Source organism: Peromyscus eremicus, chromosome 5 (assembly GCF_949786415.1).
Source record: "Peromyscus eremicus chromosome 5, PerEre_H2_v1, whole genome shotgun sequence".
Classification (NCBI taxonomy): Eukaryota; Metazoa; Chordata; class Mammalia; order Rodentia; family Cricetidae; genus Peromyscus; species Peromyscus eremicus.
The window spans coordinates 84,989,537-85,012,577 of record NC_081420.1 but is presented as its reverse complement, the minus strand read 5'-3'; the positions used below and the strand labels follow the sequence as shown (position 1 = coordinate 85,012,577).

Sequence of the window (23,041 nt, the reverse complement as noted above, 5' to 3'; positions counted from 1 at the left end):
ATCTAAAACCCTTTTTAGAAAATGACCCTCTAAGAATGAAAGTAATGGAAAAGTCTTGAAAGATCATGCCACACAACCAAGTTCAGTAACTTTCTCAAGATCGTGAGACACTTTAATAATGGTACTGAACAACAAAACAGATTTCTAAAATAACTAGGGGGTTGCCTTGATGACAATACCAACCGAAGCAACACTGGAGGCTGGACTAGTTTATCCCTCATAGTTCCATGTTACTGTCCCTTCAAGAAGGTCAATTCCAACAACAGTAAATAAGTTAAAGAACTTGTAATAATATAAGCATTGTCATAACCATCTAACTGTGTGGTCTAACCCCAGCACTGATACTACAGTGCACAGCAACAGCTCCCAGAGACCAGAGCTGCCCTGTCCACTGCAAAAGTGAGACTCTCAGGCATCATGGTGCACGCCTCAGACCCCACACTCAGGGTGACTGCTGAGTTCCAGTCCAACCTGGGCTGCATAACAAGACCCTGGCGACAGGTCAAGTCAGGTCAGGTCAGGTAAGAGCAGGGAAGGGGAGGGGAGTAGAGGGGAGAGGAGGAGTTCTGCAGAGCAGGTGTTTGAAGGGATAAAGTTAACTATAGCTTCAGGGTTACTAGAAACCAACTATTTGAGAGAGAAAATATGAACAAGAGACAAGATGGACATCAAGTTATTTTCTCCATCCATGCCCATCAGCCGCTTTGTTTCACAAAATCAAGCCTGTGTGACATAACACTGTATAGCCAAGACCATGGGAATGTCCTGAGAACACAGCCTTGTTATGAGCACACTCACTCATACAGCTTTTGAAGCTACCCAATACTACCCCAGTAACCATGTAACATGTATGACATGTGCGGATTGTGAGGCTGGCCTGAGTGACTGCTAAAAGTCACTTATGATTAGAGTTGCTGCGATAGAATCGGTCTCAAAAACTAACCTCCAAGACACAACAAGGGAATCTGAGTCTAGACAAATAATGCATGCTACAGTATCAGAGTGAGGCTGTCATGCAGGATAAGTCAGCTTCATCTCCGTCTTTAAATTCATCAACAAAAGAAGTGCTCATTTTTTCCCCCTAAGACTCCATCTCCTCATCCTATGGCAGAAAAATGTCAAGATGGGGCCTATTCCTGCCTTTCTCTACTAGGAACCAAGATATGGCCTTACTTCCTTACCAGATCTATCACACTGTTACTTTCTCAGCCTTTCTGCTACCACCTCTCAAATACACCTACTTCCTGTCTCCACCTCCTCTGTCCTACTTACTATTACTAGTGCATGCCCTCCTTCACTGTCAACATTCTCTTGAGTTCTCTTGCTTTGGAAACAGTCAGGTTGTTAGAAGTCTTTTATCCAGATTCCTCCAAATAAGAATTGGGGAAATACTTAAGTGTAAGTGAATTGCAAGAAAAACAGGTGCTGCCAAAGAAAAATTCTAAATAACTTATTCATGACATTATTTAAAACAAGAACTACATTAATACTGGACTGCTTTAATAGAAATCCACTAAATTTTCTGCTTACGGATCTTTGCAGTTCTCTTCACATATAAGGCGAGAAGGGGTCAGCAATCTATATCATTTTTTAAAAAGATTTACCTAACTTTTTTGTTTTGTTTTTCGAGACAGGGTTTCTCTGTGTAGTTTTGGTTCCTGTCCTGGATCTTGTTCAGGTTGGCCTTGAACTCAGAGATCCGCCTGGCTCTGCCTCCCAAGTGCTGGGATTAAAGGCATACACACACATGCAGGCAAAGCATAAAATGCTATTTTATGTACACATAAAGTTAAGCATTAACATTTTATGCTTTGCCTGCATGTATGTGTATGCACCACATGGTGCCTGATGCCAGAGGAGGTCAGAAGGCAGCATTGAACCCACAGATGGTTATGATCCACACCATGGTGGGTACTGGAAACAGAAAAAGTGTTCTTAACCACTGCGCCATCACTCCAACCCCACCATCTGGTTTTGTAAATAAAGATTTACATAACTGCATTCCTTTGTTTGTATATCATATTTTACTACTTTTACTCAAGATGTTATAGAGAATGTATGTCTTGTTAATAAAACTGGACTCTATCCAACTGAATAGTTGACACTCAAACAAGACACAAAACTAGAGGAAATTTAAAATACCAGCTAACAAAAATCTGGACCTATCTAATCCATATAAAGGTGCTATACGAGGTGATTGGAGTCGGGATGGATATGGGAAACACAATCCATACGGATAGCAGAGGGAAACACAAGCTGCATCTTTAATGTTCTAATTTTTTCCAAGAAGAATACACTCAGTAATTTCCCAGGAAATATGGTTAATCTAAAAACAGTTAAATAATGAACTCTTAGAAACAACATTCTATAGAAATTTACCATTTGCATAACACAGTTTTTTGTGTCTCCAAACCACTAAGGTTTCTATTCAAACCCAAATGAGTATATATAAAGCTTCTGCCTCTACTAAGAAATTCACTGCGGAAAGCTATTATTTCTTACACATACTCTCTTGCAAAACAATGATGTCATTTTTAACTCCTTTGATCCTTAGTACTCACGAGGCTTCAGTTGTTCTGGAAATGAGGCATTCTAGAATACAACTCAGAGAAGCACAGCTACAACAATAAGAGAATGGCAACAGGTCCCCACGAGGAGCTGTAGGCATCACATTGTACAACAGAGGGAGGTGCCTGGCCTATGAAGTCTGTATCTTTGCAATAAGATCAAACAAATCTTTGACGAAAGACAAAAACCAAGGGGAGACATGCAATCTGCAGGACATCTAGAAAATGTGGAGCCTGACAAATGCTTGCTTTCCCAGAAGGAAAAGCAATGTAAGGAGAACAAGTCTCAATAAGCTGACATAGTCTGGCTACATGACTATCAATCACTAGGGCTAGGGTTCGCAGAAGGTATAAACTCAAAGATTATGAAACCTACACACCTAACAATACATTCCTGAGGCTTTTTTAAAAACATAGGGACAACTGAAGCCATGGAACAGAACATGCACATATGCTTCCCAGGAGATTTTTAAGAGGTCCTGCTGCTCAAGACTTAAAGGTAACAAACAACCCAAAAAGGAAGTGAGTAATGGCTCAGTGGTAGAGTTTACTTGCCTAGCCTGGCTTCAGATCTAGCATTGGAAAAAGGTACAAGGAGTGTAGGGGAGAGACACTCTGAATGCAGCACTCACACACTTAGGGCTACTGTGCAAAGAGCTTCAGTATGACAAGTCAGACCTAACTCAACAACAAAAAAAGCTAGTCAAGGCCAAGCACAGCAGAACAAACCTTTACCCCAGCACTTGGGAAACAAGGAAGCAGGCATCTCTGAGTTTGAGGCCAGCCTCTTTCTGCCTACTTGCAGAGGGAACACATGGAGAAATGACTTGCACAAGCTCTGTAGATGAATCCTACCACCATGCTGTAACCACTATTCAAATAGGCTAGCTCTGTTTGTCACCATTTGTTCAATATATATCTGCAGACAAAGAAGGTGAATTCAGCAGGTCAGAAAGAACAATTCAGCAGGTCAGAAAGAACAAGCACAGCCAGGAAGGTCAGGGAGGTCTGAGACTACAGTACAGTATAGAGTTCAGGTACACAAGGTAGGAAGCACCAGGGATTAAAGCCAAATAGTACCAGGTGGACAACAGGTCTGGGACCCAGAGAACAGCCTCCATGGTCCCTTCCTCAAGCAGCTTCTACTAAGGTCAAAACAGACATCTCCTCAATCCACTCCATTTACTAGAGTCCTCAGAGACTCTTCATAGTGTCTACTCAGCACTCACCGAAGTCAACCTCACAAGAGAATAGAACATACAGAAATCTAAAATATCCCTTTTCAAAGGACTCCTCCATTTTCACCCTCAATTACCCTCATAAAAGAGAATAATGAGCCAGGCGGTGGTGGCTCGTGTCTTTAATCCCAGCACTTGGGAGGCAGAGGCAGGTGGATCTCTGTTGAGTTCGAGACCAGCCTGGTCTACAGAACGAGATTCAGGACAGGGACCAAAGCTACACAGAGAAACCCTGTCTCAAAAAACAGAGAGAGAGAGAGAGAGAGAGAGAGAGAGAGAGAGAGAGAATGAGAATATGAATAATGTTCTCTAAGGCTTACCCCAGACTTCAAACTCTTATCCTAAGAGAAAGTACACATTGGAAAGAAAACCTTTCTAGCAGTCTTCCTACAAGCCTCATTCTGGCTCAACAAAACCCAGTTTGTCTGTGAGGCCCAAGGTGTCATCCACAACAGGACTACAGAGCTCAAGGCTGTTTCTATTTATGGGGAACACAGGTCCAAACATCCCTTGAAAAGAAGCTAGACTTGTCAGGGAACATATTTTCCTCTTCTATGAAAGCAGTCACTTGCTGTGAGGTTATTCTGAGCCAATAAGATCAAGATAATGAGTCAAGCAGTCACCTAGGTATCAAAATAGAACTGAAATCAGAACAATACACCCACCTCCACACCCTACTAAGATACAAAAATTGAACCTCAGAGATTAGCAGGTCCATAGTAAGAAGGGAGGGGGGCATTACAAAGGAAGAAATAAATGTGATGAAGTATGCCAGATGTGGTCCTATGGCAGAAAGGGGGCATTAGGTAAAGCCTGAGATCTAAAAAATTACAGTTGTGCTCGCCTTAGCAACACATATTCTAAAACTGGAATGATACAGAGAAGATTAGCATGGCCTCTGTGCAAGGATGACACGCAAATTCGTGAAGCGTTCCATATTTTTTTGAAAAAAAAAACAAAAAAATAAAAAGTTACAGTTAACACTAATGTGTCAATGCTGGTTCCTTAGTTCAGACCAAGGTAGCATATAAGATGGTAGCAATTACAGAAAGATAGATGAGAATTATGTAAGAATTCTGCTATTTATGCATTTTTTCTCTAAATCTATGTTTTTCAGAAATAGAAAGTATATTTTTACAAATTACCAGGTATTTTTAAACAAAAACAAAACAGTACAGCCCACATCTTTAATCCCAGCACCCGGGAGGCAGAGGCAGGTGGATCTCTGTGAGTTTGAGGCCAGCCTGGGCTACAGAGTGAGAAACTCTAGTCTGGGAGGGGGGTGGGGTGGAGGGTGGAGACACATATACAAACAAACAAACCTCTAAGGGAGGTGGGGTGTGAAAAGTCTAGAACTGACACAAATGTCAAAATTAGTAGATGTGATTTTGAACACTATAATTCCATACCCATATTCAAAACATAACTAGAAACATAAAAAGATATGAAGAAAAAAATAGACTGAAATGAACCTCAGAGATGAAAAATGACACTGTGAGATGAACAAAACACTGGCTCTGTCAGAGAGATGAACACTCAGGAAGGATCACTGGGCTCAAAGCAACAGCACATCACCCCTCTAAACTGCACACTGAGGAGACAGCTCTAGTATTACAACATTATATGGAGAGTGAAGGCAGGATAAAAGGAAGTAGTGGAAATAAAAAGCCAGGTAGTTTTCGTATTTTTATGAAAACTATGAACTGAACATGTCAGGGACTGAAAAAAAGCATACAGCTTTTTTTTTTTTGGGGGGGGGCACACCTTAAGAGAAGCTAGAGGATGAAGCCAGGCAGAGAGGAATCAGGGTTAGAAACAGGTCCCCTTGGGAAATAGTGTAAGCGCAAAGATTGGGGAACAGAATATGTGGAGTCCTGAGGGGAAATATTCACAGAACATCTTCCAAATGCAAAAGCAATGGGAAACCTTTCACGGCACTGTGAATACAACCCAAACCACTATGTTTACTTATTACATAGACACACCAATTATCTCAGTAAAAGGGAGACACACACAGGTGTATGTCCACACATATAGGTATAGACATGCCCAGTCAAAGGGGAAGTATGTCAGAGGGAAGGGTTTTATATTTGTTCAGTCATTCGTTGTGCATTGTTGTTTTGCCTGTGTAAGGGTGTTGGGGCCACTGGAACTGTAGCTACAGACAGTTGTGAGCTGCCATGAGGGTGCTGGGAATTGAACCTGGGTCCAGAGGGGGAATTTTTAAGCTAATTCACTTTAAATAAAGATGACAAGAAAAGAAAATCAGTAAAGACAGAAATTGCTGGTATCTGAAGAATAACACACTGAGGTGCACTACTCAGACAATAGAATTTTTAGGTAGATTTGTCTCTTTTTCATGTTTTTTCTACACTGAGTAAGAAGTGGAAGTGTGATTGTCATCCTCCATGAAGCTCCATGATGAGGTTTGGGAGCACTTACTACAGGCAGGTCAGAACCACACCCGCCCTACCTGAAGCTGGAGGATTAGCTGCTAATAATGCCATCCTTATGAGCTAATCTGCATCTAAGGCAATCCAGTCAACAACCTTCAGTCAGTCCTCTATTTCCTTAACCCAAAATTCCTTTTCTATTCTATGGCTATTTCTTCAAACTTTACCTATAATAAACAATACAAAATCCACCCAGGCGCTACTCATTGGTGGAGCCTTCCACAGGCCCAGATCTGTTCCTCATCCTACACCTCCTCCTATGAGAGCCTTGACTGACTCAGGGAAGTTGATACATTATTGTTATATCTACATATCTGGAGGGCAGAATATGTATCTTCCGAACTTTGAGAAGTTCCCTACTAAACTTGTGTTTTCTCTTCCTGATGAAGCATGGTGATGCTTACCTCAGGGGATCTCCAAGGATTAAAAGAGAGGCAACATCCCCATGATACCAAGTAGGAGGCATTCTAAATAGACCTCTTGTCCTTTATTGAAGATACCTAACAGAACTGTATGCAGCACTTTGCACATCACAGATGATAAATGCTTACAAATGGGAGGAAACAGATTTTTAAAAAATGAGAATAACCATTATCTAACTTTATTCCTTCTTTTGTTGTTCTGAGACAGGGTCTCTTTGTAGCCCTGGTGGGTCTCAAATTGACTGAGGCCAAGGATTAAAACTGAAGTTCTGATCCTCCATTTTCCACCTCTAGAGTGCCTGGGATTACATTACACGTCTATATGCCTCCATCACCCCATTTCAGGCAGTGCTATGAATTAAACCCAGGGCCTCTGGTATGCCAGGCTAGTGGTCTTCCTGCTAAGCTACATCCATAGAAAGAATCACCAGCCAGGCAGTGGTGCTACATGACTTTATCCCATCATTTGGGGGGGGGGGGGGGGGCGCAAAATGCAGGTGACTCTCTGGAGTTCAAGGCCAGCCTACACTACAGAGTGAGTTCCAGGACAGCCAGGGCTACACAAAGAAACCCTGTCTCGAAAAAACAAACAAAAATTACCATTATGATAGGAATAAGTAAACTTCAAAAGGTATGTCCCCACAAAATTTCACAAAGAAAATTCTTGTAGTAGAGACTAATAATTAATCCTGAGAAGTAAAAAAAGAAATAAAATAAAACCAGTGTATTCCAGTAGCTATGTCTGTGATCCCAGCACTGTGGGTAGAGCTGGAAAATTCCGAATTTGAAGTATGCCTAGGCTACACAGAAACAAAAAAGAAAAAAGAAAAAGGGTTCCTGAACCACAGCTTTTGATGAATTAGCTCCCAACCACATTGACAATACACAGGAATACTACATGGCACCTTTTTAGAGATTTCACCAAACAGTAACCTTCGTGCAAAGTAAGACTAGAGGAAGGCTACTTTGCAGCGACAGTACCATTTAATCCAAATAAATCAAAGGGTCAATATAGAGGGGGAGGGGGAGTGTTGAATGCACACAGCAGGAGCTCTCTGACCTGTTCTCTGTTCTTTAATGACACCCGCTTTATTTTAAACCTTTATTTCCAGCACTCAGAAGGCAGGGGCAAGCAGATCTCTGAGTTTGAGGTCAGCCTAGTCCATAGAGCAAGTTCCAGGACAGTCAGGGCTACACAGAGAAACCCTGTCTCAAAAATAAAAACAAAACAAAAAGACTACAATCCCACATTGGACTCAGCTGTCACGGGTGGGTTGGGGGGTTGAGGGGGTGGGGGGGTGGGGGGGGAGGGGGGTGTGAATCCCTGGTATCCTCCAAGTCTGACACAGCTCTCAGAAATCTTAACATATCTCTTTAATATATTAAAAGCCAACTCTTACACAGGAATTAAATGTTTTTTCCCTCTTGTCACATTAAGCCCGAAAAGACCAAGTTCATTTATGGCAGTCATACTTGACAATAAAACACTTATATATACAATAAGCTTAAATAACATTGTACATTATTTTCACATAATACATGGCCAAAAGAGTTCAACATAAGTTTCCTGAGCTATTTTTTCAAAATTCATTATTTTATGTCATGAACATTTTGCCTGCACATGTGTATATGCACCACAGGTGTGCCTGGTGCCAAGGTGGTCAGAAGAGGGTATTTGATCCCCTGGAACTGGAGTTACAGATGGTTCTGAGCCACCATGTGGGTGCTGAGAATCCAAACTAGTTCCTCTGCAAAAGCAGTAAGGTGCTCTAAACGGCTGAGCCATTTCTTGAATCCACTAGGCTATATTTTAAAGCCCATAGTTCTTTTGAGTTAATGTCAACAGGTTCCATCCAGAACCTTTGGAAAGTCTCAAGTCCCCACATAGGTCAGAAGAAGAGAAACTCATGTGACCTCATTTCTCCAAGACCTATGTATATAAAATAACCTAAGTTTAAAAAAAAAAATCTCTAAGCCAGCAAATGTGCAACATTACATTTTAAGACACTAAAATCTAGATAATATTTTTATCTGAAATTTTTGACAAAACAAATTACTAAAACAAATGCCAGACTAAGCTATAGGGCAATACCTAGAATAAGCCACGAGTGGATACCAACACTAGTCTACAAAATGAAGTGCAGTTGTTTTGAAGCATCTTCTAAACGGGAAGAATTATGTGAGCAAAGAAAACTGGATGAGACATAGAGAAGGGCTATGGGATGTCAGCAGAATGGACTCCATAGTCCTGGGAGAAGAGTTCATTTTAAAAAAGAACAGTCCCTACACTGCAGAGACACTGTCTACTACTGGTATGCAACAAAACCAAGATGGATGGATGGATGGATGGGAGGGAGGGAGGGAGGGAGGGAGGGAGGGAGGAAGGAAGGAAGGAAAAGGTAACTATAGTGTCAATACACAATTGAGGACATGTATAGTCAGTCTCTGAACACTGAAAAACAAACCAGTTCTACCAGAAGACTACTAGGGGATAACTCTACCAGAGGCCCACAGCATGGAGAGCCTGCTGAAGCTGCACACACTGATAAGCAAATACACTAGAGAGGTTAACACATATAGATTCTCATAAAGGCATGAACTTTTTATTAATAAGTTTGTGTGAACACACAAGCCATGGTGCACACCTGTGGAGATTAGAGGACAACTTCTGAGTATTAGCACTGAACTTCTACCATGTGGGTTTGGGGAATTGACCTTCGGTCTTCAGACTTGGTGGCAAGAGCCTTCCTTACCTGCTGAGCCCATCTGGATAACCTGGGTGTGGAATTTTTACAAGATTGTCAACAAGCATACAGACTGAGCAACTCAATACAACTGTCTTCAAAATGTGGGTCCAAGGACCCTTAGGGAGCCTTCCAAGTTCATCCAGAGAATCTACAAGTTTGAGAAATTTTTATTAACAATACAGACATTTACTGGGGTGATACCTAAACAGATAATCCGATCCACTGAAAGATAGCCAATTTGATAGCAGCCCAAACTGCATAAAAAGACCCACTGAAAACAAGGGAGAAGGGAAGAAAAGAGGAAGAGAAGGAGAGAGAGAAGAGAAGGGAGAGGATGAAACCAGCGTCTTTTCTGAATGCACAAAAATCTCTCTACAGATGTCTTACAGGATACCTACACTGCCTGACATGCATGGATCACTTTGGCAGGACCTTTTTTTCCCCACAGGAAATACTCTACTTCCATCAAAGAGTGGCTGCGTAGAAATTTCATTTGTTGGAGCATATGGACTGGTAGAGACTTTCTGGAAAACAAACAGGAAATGACTACTTCCAGAAACCCTCAGCCAGTCTAATGTACTCAAATGAAAGCTTTTGGGAAAAAATGAGTTTAGGAAACCATCCACAATGGACAGGCAGCATCTGGTACTTTTCTGGGATAGCCACTCACCGCCCCCCTCAAGAAAGAAAAATAGTACAGCAACATCTGGATATGTGACTGACTCTGCTAACCTCATTCCATAAGACCACTGTGCTGCACAGGATGAAAGATCCATGTGTATCAATCCATGATACATACCTTTAGGGGGGCAGAGTCATGTGGATTTCTGTGAGTTTCAGGACAGCTAGACCTACTATACAGAGAAAAAGAAAAGGAAAAAAAAAAAAAGGCTAATAAAAACCAAACCCAAACTAAACACCCACATACAACAACAAAACCCATACTCATCATGTAAGACCCAGAAGAGAAATCCTGAAATGCAAGCAGGGAACCAACATCTGTCAGAAAACTTCCAAAATTATACTCAAAATACTCTTCGATTGTACTTTTTTTGGTATACTCCAAACAAAACTGACCTCAAAAGCTGATGTGACAATACAGTAGTCTTCTAGTAATCCCAAATTCCACACATTATGGGATTTGTAAAATTTTAAGACAATAGATCTCTAATCACTAACTTTTTGTTTGCAAAATTATTTTAAATATAAATGCTCTACTTATGTATAACAGGCAATGAATGGTTTACTGTAACTGTTTGTAGATGAAATTAGTACACAATTTTTATGAACTTTTTATATACTCTTACTAAGAGGTGTGTAAGACCAACAGAGGGTACCCCACTGGCCTCAACATGAGCAGGGATGGCAGGGACCTCCTCATACCTGGCAAGGCACATGCAGAACTGGCCTTAGAGACAGCAAAAAGGCACTATTTCCTATCTTCTCATGTCCTGGGGGGGGGGGGGGGGGGCTTATACAAAGGATTGGAGGTCTTAAGAATAATACTAGACTAGGGGGAGCAACTTGCTCTAAGTCTCTGCCAACTGGTCAAAGACACAAGAATTCATCCAAGGGCCAAACTCTATATGGGATTATAGTAACTTCAAATTACAACCTAACTTTTACACATCAATTGTGTACTGTTATAGATCTGTGTATAGTATCCATCTATCACAAATGACCAGAAATGAGCAAGGTAAGGTAGCATATACTTGTAATACCAGTATTCAGAAGGTCATTAGTACATACGCATGTATACAGACATACACACAGACACACACACGCACACTCAAACATGCTGGACAAATTCAGTGATGCTACCAATATACTATTGATGATATAAACCCAAGTGAGATATTGCTAATTTCTGACAAAGAAAGGTGTCACAAGCAAGGAGCCCAACCTGAGAATGCGCACGCGCACACATATTACTCAGCTGGCTGTGCATCTGGACTCAGGGCTCTGCAGCAGGAACTTCACACTCTATCCGGACCAGAGTTCCAAACCCTCAGAGACACCATCTCCACCTTGGTCTCATCTATGAACAAATGTACAGTGTTTTAAAAAGGTCAAGAAGCTGGGCGGTGTGGCACACGCCTTTGATCCCAGCACTTGGGAAGCAGAACCAGGCGGATTTCTATGAGTTCGAGGCCTGCCTGGTCTACAGAGTGAGATCCAAACTAGTAGGCACCAAAACTACACAGAGAAACCCTGTCTCGAACCTCCCCGCAACCCCAAAAAAGGGTCAAGAAGCCAAATGTGAACAAAGAGACCTGTAGCAGGTTGGTAGTGTATCTATATAGTGGAATATCATTGTTAAAAGGAATTTAACTCTGATACCACATAGAGACATGGGCGATTCTTAAATGCCTATTAGTCCATCAGAAAAAGGTAACAAGCAGGTCAGGCATAGTGGTACACACCTTTAATCCCATGACTATGGAGGCAGAGACAAGTCAGAGAGTTCTAGGCCAACCTGATCTACTTAGTGAGTTCCAGGTCAGGCAAGACTATGTAGAAACCCTGTCTGTCTGTCTGTCTGTCTGTCTCTCTCTCTGGTAGGTAGAGGGGAGTGGGGGGGGGGGAGGAGAGAAGGAGATGAGAAGAGGAGAAAAGGAGAAGGGGAGAAGAGAAGAAGAAGGGTGGTGGTAACATGCTGCAGGATTCTAATTCAAGACATACTGCAAGGTAAAATTGGTCCACAGCTGTCCAGGGGTCACAGAGACAGGGTCAAACAGAACATGAATGGTATTTATAGCAGTAAAACTGGTCTGTATGAATGATACTATAAAGCAGTGGCTCTCAATCTTCCTAATGTTGCAACCTTAAATATAGTCCCTCATGTTGTGGTAACCTCTAACCATAAAATTATTTTTGTTGCTAGTTCATAACTGTAATTTTGTTACTGTTATGAACCATAATTTAAGTATCTCTTTCTTGATACTCTTAGGTGACCCCTCTAAAAGGTTTGTCCAACAACTGCACAGGGGTTTCACCCCACAGGTTGAGGACCACTGCTGTAAAGGTAGATGTATATGTCATTATGTTTTGTCAAATCCATAGAAAACACAGAGCCCAGAGTGAGTCCTTGTGTAAAGTAAAGCCTGAACTCTGCTATAATCATGGGTTGTGAGCATTCCTTGGTGGTAACAGATGGACTACTCTGGTGCACAACAATGATATGCGGAGGCTGTGTGTGTAACTTTGTCCTTTATGCTCACTTCTTCTGGAAACCTTAAGTCATTTTATTTTTAAAATAAACATTTCTTTTTTAAGTGATAGGGTTAAAACCCAGGGCCTAACACCTGGTGACAATTGCTATCACAAGGCTGTATCTCCAGGCATAGTTTAGGTTTTAAAAAGTGGTTGTCCTGGGGGCTATAGAGTTCAGCAGTTAAAAAGCACTTGTTCTTACAGAGCCCCCCCCCAGGTTTGGTCCCTAGCACCTATATGGTGGGGTTTGCAAGCATCTGTAACTCCCAGTTCTAACACCCTCTTCTGAACTCTACAGGCAGCTGGCATAAACATGGTGCACATACATACACATAAAATAAATGTAATATTTTAAAAAATTTAAGTAGCCGGGCAGCGGTGGCGCACGCCTTTAATCCCAGCACTTGGGAAGCAGAGGCAGGCGAATCTCTTGTGAGTTCAAGGCCAGCCTGGTCTACAGAGCGAGTTCCAGGACAGGCACCAAAACTACACAGAGAAACCCTGTCTCAAAAAATGAAAAAGAGTGAGGGGGAGGGGAGGGGAGGGGAGGGGAGGGGAGGGGAGGGGAGGGGAGGAGGGAGGGAGGGAGGGAGGGAGGGAGGGAAGGAAGGAAGGAAGGAAGGAAGGAAGGAAGGAAGGAAGGAAGGAAGGAAGGAAGGAAGGAAGAAAGAAAGAAAGAAAGAAAGAAAGAAAGAAAGAAAGAAAGAAAGAGAAAAAGAAAATTTAAGTGGTCATTCAGCCACTATACAAAGTATATCTAGGGCAGAGTTTAAATCCACAAGAATCACTACATTAGGCCAACGCCTGAAGGCAATGAAAAACAGTTCATTTTGTCCCACCGTTCTGTTTACATAACAAAACAGCATCTGGTCATCTAAAGCACCAGTTCCTCAAGACTTGATTTCCCCATCATCTTGCAATCCAGTTTCAACATACCACCCATACCCCCATCTTGGGACACCCTTGTACTCTCACCATACCAGTATTTATGATTGGATCCCTAACCCCTAAGGTTCACTACCAAAAAAACCAAAAAACAAAAAACAAAAAAACCTTCTCAACCCCAGCACTGACTTCAACAACCTAATCATATTCTAAACTAAAAAATGATGCCCAATGACAAGTGAATACGTTTCCTACTCTACAAAATGCCGTAACAAACAAGATTTATTAGTTATTTTATAACTCTCTATAGACAATGATCACCATATTTGAGCAGCTGGGGGCACTAAAGCACTCCTGTAATTCCAGCACTCAGGAGGCTAAAGCAAAAGTTCAAGATTAGCATGAGCTACGTGGTGAGACATAACTCCCCCCCCCAAATCAGTATTAATAACATGTGGGCCTGGGGTGTATGTAGCTAAGTAATGGAACATTTGTCTCATCTGTGCAAGTTCCTGTGTTCTATCCCTGGCATCGGAAAACAAAAATACAGATTAGGGGCACAGTGTGATACATCAATAGTCCCAGGAAAATGCAAAATATAAACCTTCACATACAATGTAATCCTTGTTTAATAAAAAGTAAAATATTCAAAATTTCTAATTTATTTAAATGTTTCATTTCTTTTGGGAGGTAATACACATGTTTTCTTTTTTCCCTCTCTCTTCCCTGTGTGTGTGCCTCCATGTGTGCCTCCACTGTGCATGTGCACACATGTGATGGTCAGAGGACAACATTAAGAAATCAGTTTTTTTCCTTCCACCACAGTCTATTGTCAGGCTTGACAGCAGGCACCTTTACCTGCTGAGCCTACATCACAACACTTTGTTTTGTTTGAGACTAGTGATGTAAAACAAGGCTGATCTGTAAACTCATCTTCTTGCCTCTATCTTTGGGGTTGGGGTGGGGGAGCAAAGCATAGAACTCAGGGCTTTGTGCATGCTGAGCAAGCTCTCCATAAACTGAGCCACATTTGCAATCCAACTGAATGGCTCCCATTGGCTCGTGTATTTGAACGTTTTGTACCCAGCTGGTGGAACTATTTGGGAAGAATTAGGATGTGTGGCTTTGTTGTAGGAGGTCAGGTGTGTCACTAGGGGTAGTCTGAGGTTTCAAATGCCCAAGCCACTCCCAGTTAGTGGGCCACCTCCCAACTCCCCACCCCCCACTTGTGGATCAAATGTAAGCTCTCAGCTACTGCTCCAATACCATGCCTGCCTGCTGCCATGCTTCCCAACATGGACTAACCCTCTGGAACTGTGAGCTCCAAATTAAATGCTTCTTTTTATAAGATGCCTTTTGCCACAGAAATAGAGAAGTAAGACTCCTTTCTTTTTTACACTGCATTTTATTTGCTGGTGTGACAAGTCAAACTATGTAGCCAATGGAAATCTAGCATGTGGCTATTTGGAAACAGATCCTTGCAGGTGAATTCAAACAGAGATGAGATCATGAGAGTAAACTCTAAACCCAGTATGGCTGGTTTCTTATCAACAGAAATTTTGCATACAGATAGGAGAAAGCCAAATACAGACAGATGCAGAGATTGGAGAGGGATACAGGAAGTTATAAATAAATCAAGGAACACCAAAGACTGCTACCAACCTTCAGAATCTCAAAAAATACCTAGAGACCTAGAGCATATTACCCTAGAATTCCAAGTCCCACACGGTGCTTTTGGACATCTGGTTTCCAGACTATTGGGGGATATAAACTTAAGCCCTTAAGACTATAATGTTGTGATATGACAGCTTATGCAAGTTGTGATATGACTGTTTTGTTCAAAGCCCATAAACACTTTTAGTAATAATCAAACATTAATTTTTCTAAGGTAGTGAATGAGTAAATACAGTTTTTAGAAAAGAGATCTCTTTGGTTCACTGCACAAAAGATTTGCCCTTCCAACATAACAAAGTAATGCCTAGATACCTACATTTTACTTTAGTCAGCTCTTTGCAGAAAGACGGAGGTTATATTGGAGGCATTAATTTATATTTAACCATAAACTACTGGTGTTTTGTGCGTGTTGTCTTTGTTAGGGAGGGGGTGAGGTTGGTTCTCTGACTGTGAACTCCTGATCCTCTTTCCTCTGCTTCTTAAGTGCTAGAATTACAAGCATGCACCATCATATGGCCAGCTGTAAACATTAACTCTTAACCTAAGTAAGACACAGTAAGATATTTGAGACTGGGCAAATATTTTAACTGATTCTGATAGGATGAAAAGACAGAATTCATTACTCATTCCCAGCTCTAATAACAGTTCTAGATAACCACAAATACTTTTTGCCACAGACCACCCCCTCAAGTTTCCAGTAAGAGCCAAAATGTTGGTTCTTATTTGTTTATAGTTTACAATTATTTGGAACAAACAGGCCTAGCAGTATATGAGAGCATAAAACACCATTAGCCTGAAAGAAGTAGAGGGCTGACAAAGAGTAAAGTGTCAAGGTTCTCCAGAGAAGTGAGAGGTGTCAAATGAAGGAACCATGTTAAAAAGGGATGTAGCAGCCCAGCATGATAGCATACATTTCTAATTGTAACATCTAGGAGAAGGAAGGAAAAAAAAAAATCAAGTTTAAGACTAGCCTGAGCAACAAAGAAAGACAGTCTTGGGGGGGTAGGGGGGAATGTGCCCATCATGAGGTTTTTCACCATGTGCAGACTCTTCTTCTCAACTGTGAGCCATGTTCCAGGGCAAGTGATACAGCCTCAACACCCCCCCCCCCAGCCTCTTTGATGTAAGCCACTGGGCAGCGCCCAGGAAGATCTAACACTACCAAGTCAGATGGCACTAAGGCAAAGTGCCTTAAAATGACATTGATTTAGTATTTGCAGGGATGCAAACCACACAACATTTGAATGTTTTTTTACTTTTCAGGTGAAATGCTTCAAAGAATGTGCACTGACAAAGAGATCTATACTTCTACTTTGAGAAAACTATAATGAAACACCAAAGACTACAAATCAGACCAGTTACCAAGGCTAAGATTAAGACACTTAAAGTGGAGACTCCTTCTTGGATATATTGAGGGAGTTAGTCTGTGGACATGAGTCTGAACTCACACAGCAGATAGCAACACTTCTTGGAGAAGCCTACTGCTTAAGAACAGCAAGGTTCACCGGGCAGTGGTGGCAGGTGCCTTTAATTTCAGCACTCATGAGGCCGAGGCCAGCCTGGTCTACAAATTGAGGCCAGCCTGGTCTACAAACTGAGTACCAGGACAGCTAGACCTATAACATAGAGAAACCAGGTCTCAAAAAAGAAAAAGAACAGCAAGGTTCAGTATAGGTGGGGCAGACAAATGAAAAAGCAGATAAACCTGTTTCATAGGTAAGAAACCAACATATAAAGTAACTTGCAAACAACCAATTAGCAGCAACATCAGGTTAAAGATAAATACTCTCGAAAACAGGAAAGGTCTCAAAAACCGCCTTTAAAAAACACTACAACTTCCACAAGAAAAGGTTTCAAAATGTCCTTACCACACATGTTACAAAGTGCAACAAGACCACACAGTCAACAAAGCCAAAGTGCACCAAATCCAAAGCCCAGAAAACCTGTGACTGAAATCCCAAACGAAGAAAGACTCTGAACACGAAACACTGAATGGTTCAGGCAGTCCTGAGCCATCATCATGCTGCCATTATGAGTGCAACATTAAAAAAAAAAAGGGGGGGGGGGACGACTCCCGTTGGACATTAACAACCAGCCCCAGTCAAGGAGCATACTCACAGTTCTACAAGGCAATGTTTATTGGAAGTACATCTGGAAAGCTGGATCAGAAATTAAAAGGCCTTGGTGTTCTTACAAAGAACCCAACTTAGGCTCCCAGTGCCTAAATAGCACACAGCAGTCAGTCAATACCTGGGGTTCCAGATGATCAAATGGCCTCTTCTGACCTTATCAAACACCAGGTATGCACATGGTGAAAGCACATACACACAGGATAAATACGCTTACACATAAAATCAAAACAAATAAACGAATTTCTGTGAGTGTGGGGATGGGGAAAGGGACTGGGGATGGCGATATACACACATTTTTATAATTATACAATCTTCCTATAACATATATTAATTCATTAATTATTAATTCATTTTGTTAGTTCTCTTCCTCTAGACAACCCTGGTACCAGAAGTAGTTCTAGAGCAACAGATGTATAAGGATAGATTTTTCAAGTATCTAGAATAGGCTTTCAAATTTGCCAACACTTCACAGTTACTGAAGCCTCTCCTGGAAACTCAGAAAGTACTGAAAGCCCATGGTATGGTATGAACTATTTTATAAACTTAACGAGACAAATGCATCTGATTATCCTGATTCACCAATTGTGAGAGGTAATGGATTTGGTGACTTTGTATATAAATTTGACAATCTGTGGATAAATAAGGGAAATGATGGTGTTGGTTGGTTGCTCCTAGCATCTCTGGATAAATTGATAAAGGAAAAGAATGTGCTTCATGATAAAATTAACCAACTCTAGCATCTCAGAATATGGTGAAAGACAACAAAGAAATCAGTATAAAACTGACTGGTTTCAGGCGCCCATAAACAGTCGAAACTTTAGACTCTTAAAGGTTTCTGTCTATGCCCTGGAAGAGAAGCTTCTCTCCAGCAGCCACGGTGCTTAAGTTGTGGAAAATCAAATAGAAACACTCATAAGATTGGTTGAATTACAGAGAAAATTCAAGTCCTAGCCTCAAAGGGTGTTGGCAGTTAAAGGGCATTAATTGGTATAGAATGGGATCCTGTAACATGGAATGGGGATGTGTGGAAGGACCCTAAAAATTCTCAAGGGTCCACCCACAGCAGAAGATATACTCCCACCCCCACCCCCTGAAGTATTATTGCCTTTTCCTCCTTTGACTTGAGAAAATTAATCCATCATTGTCTGCTAAACCAGCAGTGACTTTCTCTGAAGGAAATGCCAGGTAAGACAATACTGATCTCCCTCAGGACCCACCAATAGTTGCCTCTAGACTCATAACCAGACTTAAGGCAAAGCATGTCCTAGAGGGGAGGTAGAAAGTGTAGTCCCTGAAGAGGTGTTCTATACTACTAATAAGCTTAATGAGTTTGCTAATTCATTTCTGCAGAAGTCTGGGGAATATGTGTGGGAATGTATTTTAAGGGTGTGGGATAATGGGGGAAGGAACATAAAATTAGAGCAGGCTGAGTTTATTGATATGGGCTCAGAAAGTGAAGATTCTAGGTTTAATATAGAAGCTCATACAGGTAAAAAGGTGTCAAAAGTTTGTTTGAATGGTTGGCTAAAGCACCCGTCAAACGATGACCTACTGAAAAGAAGTTGGAGATCCCCAATATCCCTTAGCTCAGTGTTGATGAAGAAATTTTAAGGCTCAAAAAATTACAATGTTAGAGTAGGTATGTTGTGTAGGACCTAGTCCTCCACAATTCGAAGGCCAAAATGACATGTCCTTCACTAATCCAGTAAAACATAAACTGATGAGAGGGGCACCCCCTTTTTCTTTTGCCAGACCTCAGGGGTGGAGATGCTGCTGCTCAACTGGATGAATTAAATGCAATGGGTTTAACTGGGCCCTGAAGCAGCAGGAACCAGGTGGCAGTATTTAAATCGCCAAAGGCAAGGTGATCACAGTCATCATAATGGGAAACACAGATAAAGTAATGTTCATAATGGCCTAACCCATAATGGTCAGCGCAGGAAATGTGATTTTTATGGTGGTGTGACTTATATGAACATTTGGTACTGACTAATCAATCACAGTGTTTCCAGGCATGAAACAGATAAGAAGCCTATTACATTTTTGTTTGATTTGTATAAAGGGGGGAGGGAGGAGAATCTCAAACAAATGGAAGAAAGGCTACATTGGATCATGGCAAAGAGAATCAAGGCCTGTGAACCAATTTGCAGACCTGAGTCAGTTTGCAGACTCAGAATCCCTTGTATGAAATGATGGTCAGGATCCCCTGAGGAAAGACCTCGATAAAATCCTAAGAATTTTAATGTTAACCTTTCTCCAGTTCTTCCCAAGAGAATGTGGTATGGCCCCCATAGACTCATGTGTTTGTTTTCCTTTATAAGAGTTGGTGTGTGTGTGCGCGCGCGCGCGCGCGCGCGCGAAAAAGAGCGAGATGGAGAGAGAGATGGAGAGATGTCATAGTCATGGTATCTTTTCACAGCAATAGAAACCCTAACTAAACAGGGACTTACAGCCTTTCACAAAGGTAACTAACTATACACTTGGGGGGGAGGGCGACAATCAGACTTTTAGGGGTCTACAGGAAACAAGTTCTAAACTAATGCTGATTCCGAGAGAACCCAAGAAAAATGTGGCCCTCCAGTTAAATAAAATAGGGGCTTATGGAGGTCAGGTGATTGATGGAGTTTTGGCTGAAATTTGACTCACAATAGATCCAGTGGGTCCCAGAACTCACCTGCAGTTATTTTTCCAGTCCTAGAATGTATGATTGGGGTAGATATACTTAGAAGTTGGCAGAATTCTCACTGGTTCCCTGACCTGTGGAATGAGGGCTGTTATGGTTGGAAATGCTGAATAAAAGCCTTTAGAGTTGCCTCTGCCAGGGGAAAATAATGAATCAAAAACATAGTCACATCCCTGGAGGGACTGCAGAAATTAGTGCCACCATCAAAGTCTTGAAAGACAGGGGAGTGGGATGTTCCCACCACATCTCTCTTTAACTCTCTTATCTGGCTAGTGCAGAAGACAGATGGATTGTGGGAAATAACAGTAAACGATCAAAAACTCAATCAAGTAATGACTCCAAGTGCAGCTGCCACACCAGGTGTAGTGTAGTGTCTTAATTTGAGCAGATTAACACATCTCCTGGTACATGATATATGCAGCTGTCCATAAAGATCATCAGAAAGCGATTTGTTTTCAGTTGGCAAGTGGAGCAGTATTTACAGCTTTACCTCAAGGATATATTAACTGTCCAACCCTGTGTCATAACTTAGTTTGAGGGATTTTGACCATCTGTCTCTTCAAAAATATCACACTGGCATTATTGTGATTGGACCAAGTGAACAGAAGTAGCAACCACTGTTACACATACATGCATCAGAGGATGAAAAAATATATCCAACCAAAGTTCAAAGGCTTTCTACCTCAGTAAAATTTGTAGGTGTCCAGTGGTGTGGGGCATGCAGAGAGATTCCTTTTAAGGTGAAGGATAAGTTACTGCACCTTGCCCCTCCTACCACCAAGAAAGAAGCACAATGTTTAGTGGGCCTATTTGGATTCTGGAGACAACACATTCCTCACATGGGTATGTTATTCCAGCACATATACCAAGTGATTCAGAAAGGTGCTAGCTTTCTGTGGGGACTGGAACAGAAGAAAGCTCTTCAACAGATTTAGGCTGCTGTCCAAGTTCCTCTACCACTTGGACCATATGATCCACCAGACCTGATGGTACTGGAGGTGTTAGTAGCAAGTAGAGATGCTGTCTGGGGCCTTTGGCAGGCGTACAGATGAATCAAAGAAGAGACCTTTGGAATGTTGGAGCAAGGCTCTACCATTATCTTCAGACAACTATTCTCCCTTTGAGAGAGAGAGAGAGTTCTTGGGCTGCTATTGGGCTGTACTACAAACTGAACATTTGACAATTGACCACCAGGTTACCAAGTAACATGAGCTGGTCATCATGAGCAAAGTATTATGTGACCCACCAAGCCATGAAGTAGGACATACATAGCAGCAATCCATTTTGAAATGGAAGTGGTATATATGCCATCTGGCCCAAGCAGGACCTGAAGGCACAAGCAAGTTACATGAAGAAGTTGCCCAAAAACCTATGGTTTCCACTCCTGTTACAATGCTGTCTGCTACCAAGCATGCACCTATAGCGTCCTGGGATGTGCCCTATTATTGGTTGAGGAAGGTAAGATTAAGGCCTAAATTACTGATGATTCTGCATGTTATTTAGGCACCATCCAGAAATGGACAGATGCAGCATCACAATCCCTTTCTACGACACCCCTGAAAGGTAAAACATCAAAGGGTTATCTTCACAGTGGGCAGAGCCCAGACAGTACACACAGTCATACATTTTGTTTGGAAGGAAAATAGATGTGTGACTGATCATTGATTCATGGGCTGTTGCCAATGGATAAGATGATGGTCAGGGACTTGGAAAGAGCGTAATTAGAAAATTGGTTGAAAAAGACAACTGGGGAAGAAGTATGTCGATAGATCTCTCCAAATGGGTAAAGGATATGAAGATACTTGTGTCCCATGATATGTTCATCAAAAGGTGACTTCACTAATAGGATGACAAGTAGATAGGATGACATATTCCTTGGACTGTCAGCCTGTTTCCCCAGTTATCCATGTCATTGCCCAATGGGCCCATGAACAAAGTGGTCATGGTGGCAGAGATGGAGGATGCATGGACTCATAACATGGACTTCCACTCACCAAGTCTGACCTGGCTACAGCTACTACTGCTGAGTGCCAGATCTCCCAAAAGCAGAGACCAACACTAAGAACCAGCTAAATAGGGCATCATTCCCCGGGGAGACCAGCCAGCAACTTGGTGGCAAGCTGACTACACTGGAACATTTCCTCCATGAACAGGATAACACTTTGTCCTTACTGGAGTAGATTCTTACTCTGGTTACAGATTTGCCTTTCCTGTTCATAATGCTTATGTCAAAACTACCATCCATGGACTTATGCAACGTCTTACCGAACATTATAGTATTCCATACCGTGTTGCTTCTGACCAAGGATCTCACCTCACGAGCAGAGGTATAAAAGCGGGCCCACAACCATGGAATCCACTAGTCTTCCATGTTCCCCACCATCCTGAAGCAGCTTGCCTGATAGAAAGACAGAATGGCATTTTGAGGACACAGTTACGGTGCCAATAAACGGCAGCACCATGAAGGGCTGGGACAGAGTTTTCCAGAAGGCAGTATATGCTTTGAATCAGCGACCAATATATGCTACAGATTCTCTCATAGCCAGGATTCATGGGTCCAAGAATCAATGGGTAGAAGGACTATGTCACCCTCAGTGAGCCACTAGGAAAGTTTTTTGCTCCTGTTCTGCAGGCCAAAAACTTTTGGCTCCAGAGGAGGGAGAGCAACTACCAGGAGACACAGCAAACATTCCGCAGAACTGGAAGCTCAGGCTTCTCTCTGGGCACTTTGGCTTCTGATGCCCTTAAGCCAACAGGCTAAGAAAGGAATAACGTTGTTAGGAGGGGTGACTGATCCAAACTGCCAAGGAGAAACTGGATCGCTTAACCACAATGGAAGTAAAACAGATTAAATCTGCCGTGCAAGAGATCCTTTGGGGCACTTCTTGGTGATTAAAGTAAATGGGAAACTGCAACAACCTAATCCAAGCAAGATGACAAAGGGAATAGACCCTTTAAAAATGAAGGTATGGGTTACTCCTCCAAGAAAAGAGCCAAGACCTACTGAGGTGCTTGCTGAGGATAGAG

General features: G+C 41.9%; 1 protein-coding gene and 1 non-coding gene across 7 annotated transcripts in view; one reads left to right on the top strand and one right to left on the bottom strand.

The window, feature by feature from the left end:
* Window positions 1-23,041, bottom strand: part of Ankrd11 (ankyrin repeat domain containing 11) — a 205,938-nt gene that overhangs the window by 87,835 nt on the left and 95,062 nt on the right. The window lies entirely within an intron of this gene.
* LOC131912180 (U6 spliceosomal RNA) lies at window positions 4,642-4,748 on the top strand. The gene has a single exon (XR_009379577.1). It is a non-coding gene; the product is annotated as a U6 spliceosomal RNA (small nuclear RNA).